The sequence below is a fragment of the Euphorbia lathyris genome, chromosome 8 (assembly GCF_963576675.1).
Source record: "Euphorbia lathyris chromosome 8, ddEupLath1.1, whole genome shotgun sequence".
In the NCBI taxonomy this organism is placed as follows: Eukaryota; Viridiplantae; Streptophyta; class Magnoliopsida; order Malpighiales; family Euphorbiaceae; genus Euphorbia; species Euphorbia lathyris.
In genome coordinates, this window is record NC_088917.1 from 38,419,587 (window position 1) to 38,425,538 (window position 5,952).

Sequence of the window (5,952 nt, forward strand, 5' to 3'; positions counted from 1 at the left end):
CCGCTTGTTAAATAAAACAATTTCTTTATTTCATAAAGCACAAATTAAAAACCTAACCGGTCAACTCCACCTCCATTGTCATTGTTCTCCATTACATCGATGCCTGGTCAAGTTTCGCCACTGGTGAGCAAAAAGGGATGAACTTATGTTCTCGATTCCACTTCCTCCATTGTCCTTCCCCTTCCAATTCTTCTTTGCAAAACATTGCTATTAAACTTAGACATATCTTCCATTTATTTCATTCAATAAATGATCTGGTTTAATATTTGGATGCCAGAATCCCTTTTCCATTTTAAATATATTCGGATGATAATAATAATAATAAGTTTATCAATTCCAGTGAGATATTTTCTAAATCACAATTTATTTTGGTTATGTATCTATAATTTTAGTTGTTTAGGGTTGCTGTACTCATTGGTTTATCAAGTGTTATTGAGGAGTTTGCTGAATATGAATTTCCATCAATTGCTCGTGATGGTTTAGATTTGTTGCTCGACTGGCCGATATAATCACCACCATTAATCGAATTCCAACTAGGATTATAGAAGCAATCGTGGTGGACCTCTATCACTATCTTTAACTGAGAATGAGGGGGCTGCGAAAGGAAGAAGGAAGGGTCTTAGATGCTTAATTGCTTTCTCCCTTATGTAATTGGGTATTTCTTGAATCATAGCAGAGGGAAATGTCATGTTAGGTGTTTTGTTGAGAGTTTAATTGAGTTTGTTTAAACCGATCAGAGCTGCAACAGACAGTGAAGAACGACAGTGACTACTGATAGAGAATGGCGATTCAGGAAAGTAGAAACAGAAAGATAGAGGAAGAAGTATAAAACGTATTTTTTTAATGATTAATTGGTTTTTTAATTATAATGTGAAAAAGTTGAAGACACTTGTCAGTGTTTGTATGGAAGGTCTTTAATTAAGTTGGAGAGTATGGATCCTCTTATAAAATCCTCTACTTAATGATGGAAAAAATCGATATGATAACAAAAAAAATTCCATTTAAACTCATTATGCATATAAATACATAAAAAAGGATAGGATAACAAAAGATTAAAGGAATATAATCGTGTGACTTCTTTTTAATGGATCACTGTAATTTTTATGAAATCGTTTGACTTAAAATCTTAAACAATTGTTAACTTTTTTTTGTTTAGTTTTGTTATAACTATTGTTTTTTGTTTGTTTTTTCATGTTTTTATGTTTTTATGTTTTTTCGTTATTTTTTTTTTCATTTTGTCTGTTTTTTTGGTTTTTAATTTGTTGGAAAATTTTGAATAAAATTATATATTAATTTAAATACCAACAAACACCTCATTTCATGAATAGTCTTATCTATCGTGAACAGTCGTGTTCGTACGTGAACAGTCGTGTGTGTCCATGTATAGTCGTGTTCGTTCGTGAAAAGACGTATCCTTTGAGTTCTATTTATATAGAATGGATTGTCAAATTCATAGGTTGTTGAAAAAACTCTTTGTCTGTTCATAAGTTCTTGTTTTCCTACTCCGGTGATAACGAGTCTACACACGGTTTGAGTTTGCTTGTGTAATCCGTTGTATCCTAGGAGATGATCGTCAATAGCGACGACATATGGATAACAACATGAGTCAATTGATCTCAACGAGTGTCATCCTTATTGATTTTCTAGAATTAAAGGATAACACAGCGGATCCGCCAACCTAGAGGTTAAACCAAGATCAAATTGAAAAGACATCAAAAGGAATGAGACTAAAGCCCATTAGAAAATGCGTTATGTGAAGGAAAATTCTATCTTGTTAACTGGAGATCCCAAGATCTAGGTTCAAAGTGACAACCTAATTGCATAAACCTTGTGCGTTCACTGTGGGGGTTAAACCCTAGTCCATTCCTAGATGTAAACAGTGATAAAAATGAGAAAAGGTTAAACTATATGCTTTTAATGATACATTGTGCATCAGTATTCTAAGCAAATAAATCACCTATGTTAGAGTGAAGTGGGGTCGCTTCAAATGAGACTAGTGGAGCCTAGTTCTCTAAAACTCTCGCAGAACTAGGTGATGTTCATGACCGTAACGAACATAACCATGAGAACCATACCGTGTTATGTTTGTATCTGTGTGGAGTATATCAACGTTTACATAAAAGGTAGAATAGTTCAAAGACATCACGTCTACTAATCAGCCAGTAAAGATATATTTTCACAAGGAAAGGTTCAAGGCACATTAGCTACCTATCCTATGCAGATATCGACTGTAGAAAGTTATCACCAAATCGTAATCGTCTCGTTTCCAATTTTATTCATGTGGGGGATTGTTGCAAAATTTGAATAAAATTATATATTAATTTAAATACCAACAAACACCTCATTTCATGAAAATTCGTGTCCATCGTGAACAGTCATGTTCGTACGTGAACAGTCGTGTTTGTCCGTGTACAGTCGTGTCCGTTCGTGAAAAGACATATCCTTTCGAGTTCTATTTATATAGAATGGATTGTCAAATTTATATGTTGTTGAAAAAACTCTTTGTCTATTCATAATGTTCTTGTTTTCCTACTCCGATGATAACGAGTTTATACACGGTTTGAGTTCGCTTGCGTAATCTGTTGTGTCCTGAGAGACGATCGTCAATAGCGACGACATCTGTCTTAAGGAAACTGGTAATACATGCCTCAGATTTATCTAAACTCTATTCTTTTAATTTTCGATTTTACTGTTTGTATATTTTCTGTGTGCATTTAGTTTTTTAGTTAATCACTTCTAATATAATTTGCTTTTATCTTAATTTAATATCTGGGTTAAAATAATATATTGTTTTCAAATTGAAAAGCAAAGTAGAGAACAAGAAAAAATAAATAATGATTGGAATTAAAAACCAATCCAACCGTGCTTAATCCATTCTAACTGAGTATTTGATGAGTTGAGTTAATTTTATCAATCAACTTATGAATTGCTTGTTTTAATGAGTTGGGTTAGATTGTAACCCAAACACTACAAATTAATTCATTGTACAATCCTAACCATAAACATCTTTTTCATATATACCCATCATCTCAACATACTCAATTTAATAAGAAAAGAAAACAATAAAATCATATCATATTAAAAGCTAATTGATAAACACACTCAAATTGAAATTCAATCGTCATATCTTCATAAAACTTATGGAATTATAATAATAAACAAATGTCATCAAGCTAGAAATTTGTTAAGCCCAAAATATACTAAAATATCATCAATATTTACATCAGTTTTACTACGAATTTGTGCTGTTTATATCTATTTAGCGTACTTTTACGTCCGAATATGTTTCTTTCATGCAAGGTACCTAAATATTTGGTAAAATCCAAATAGGAATGAAAAGAGGTCAAAAACGAAGGAAAAACCCTACAAAAGGAGTCAAAGACGATGAAAATCAAACGCACCAAAACGAAGACGAGGAACGAAGTCAGAGACGGAAATAATTACCCATGTCGCGATCGAGATTCTCCGTTCTCGGTCGCGACACGCGTCGCCCAGACACTTCCCTCTTTCGTTCGAAAGCTGAAAATTGCATTTCCCCATTCTCGGTAAGTTCGGAAATTCTGGCAGCACAACTTATAGATGTTCGTTTTCAAAGAAGCGCGTCTGTTCGATTGGATAAGAACGTCTCTTCGCAGCAGACACGTTCCTTAGACTCGACTCTTCAACATCTATAAATAGAGAGTTGATTTCAGAGTTGAGATATGATTTTTTAGAGTTAAGATTTAGTACAGAATTAATGCAGAAATTCTGAGTCAAACGATTCAGAGTTAGAAGTTCGATTTTGTAAAAAGCAATATGATGTACACACATTGTTTATCAAATAATTACATACACGGTAGCATTTAGATTTAGATTAAGATCTGTTTATATTAGTTTACATTCTGGTAGTTGACGAACCATCTCTATTCCGAAGATTCAACGAGAAGATTAAGTAGCGGATTCGACCCTGGAGCCTGACAAACTCTTTGACGAGGTTTGAGGAAAGGATTGATGACCCCGAACTCTAATGTCGTTCGAATGCCTCCATGCTTTTTATTCTCTGTAAACTTGTATCAAATTCATACTTCATCTAATAAAGTTCATGCAATTCAATAAATTTTTATGTAGCACTTTGGTAAATGATCCGAAGTGAGTTCTGGTGTTTTCATTAAAACGTAGTTAAATTCAATATCTTTACAAGGAAACTTTGTTGAACACTTAAGCAAATTCATTCTTAAGAAAGATATGATCGTTAAGTCGGCTTATCGGAAATAAGTATCAATTTAGTTAAGGTAGCAATCTAACCCGACCGTAGGAGGATTGTCTGCGGTTCAAAGCCTTTTAATTGAAGGAGTTTACGTTATTACATTTTTATAATTTATACAAAGTTTAAAGTTGTTTTCTTTGTTTAATGCAAACGAACACAATTATTCTCTTATTTTAAACACTAAACGTTTCTGTTTTGTAATTCATACTCAAAACAGAATTGATTTCTAACATTCTACATATTCCAACCTAATTCTTATTCTATCAGTCTCAAAACCAATTTCAAATAATGATTATCTATTTATATAAACCTTAAGTCGTATTTAATGTACACATAAATAAGTTTTTGTTGAAAAACGTTCCCTGTGGGATCGATATCTTTTTATTACTACAAGCGAAACCGTGCACTTGCGGAAATCACTCAACAAGTTTTTGGCGCCGTTGCTGGGGAACGCCAAATTTTTTAACAAAAATTTAGATTTTTCGTGTTTTATTTCGAATCTAGGTTTATACATACTTATTTCAACTTTTGTAATTTATTAATTTTAATTTACTAACATATTTATTTTTCAAATTCTGTTTTGAAGGTAGTTTCGGTTCATGTAAGATTTCAAGTTCATGCGCAGTTCTCGAAGTTCAGGCATTCCACCAAAACCGCTTGATCCAGAAATTGAAAAGACCATTAAAAAAAAGACAAGAAAAATTAAAATAAACAAAATTCAGAACCTCGGCCAGAAAATATGGCAACACTTATGGATTACGCTAGGTCAGGAGTAGCCGGTGTAACAAATAGCATAGTTAGACCCCAAATAAACGCAAACCAATTTGAAATTAAGCTAGCTTTGCTTAATATGTTGCAAAATAATGTAACATTTTATGGGTTACCTAACGAAAATCCTAACACCCATTTGACAAATTTCTTAGAAATTTGTGACACTTTTAAAATAACAGATGTGACTGCCGAAGCAATCAAACTTCGCCTTTTTCCTTTCACTTTGAAGGATAGAGCCAAAGAATGGTTAACTTCTATGCCAGGCGCAACATTTGAAACTTGGGACCAACTTGCCCAAGCATTTTTATCAAAATATTTTCCTTTAGTAAAAACCGCAAGAGTCATAAAAGAGTTAACATCTTTTTCTCAAAATGATAATGAAACTCTTTATGAGGCTTGGGAACGTTTTAAAGAACTTCAACGTTTATGCCCACACCACCAATTGCCCGATGCACTTTTAATGCAAACATTTTATAATGGATTAAATCCTACAACTAGAGGTTCATTAGATACTATGTCGGGAGGGTTATTTATGAAGAAGACATCAGCCCAAGCAAGAGAACTTTTGGAGGAAATGACAATCAATAGCAGTATATGGCCCGCAGAACGTGGACATATACCAGTGGCGAAACCATCATCCTCAACCACATCATCCGTTAAAGGTATAGTGAATCTTGATCCAGTCGCGATGTTACAAGCCCAATTTTCTGCCTTATCGCACAAAATTGATAGGTTTATGGCATCGTGCGATGCTACTGGTAATCCAATCCAAACGGATGTGGATTATGAAGGTATGAGCGAGATTGAACAGGTAAATTTTGTCCAAGGGCAAAACCAAACTAATAATCCTTATTCTAATACTTATAATCCTGGATGGAGGAATCATCCTAACTTTAACTGGAAAGATAATAATAATAATAATGCAATTGCTAATC

General features: G+C 33.4%; 1 non-coding gene across 1 annotated transcript; it reads right to left on the minus strand.

Moving 5' to 3' along the window:
• Positions 1 to 5,354: 5,354 nt before the first annotated feature.
• Positions 5,355 to 5,461, minus strand: LOC136204954 (small nucleolar RNA R71). The gene has a single exon (XR_010675764.1). It is a non-coding gene; the product is annotated as a small nucleolar RNA R71 (small nucleolar RNA).
• Positions 5,462 to 5,952: the final 491 nt, after the last annotated feature.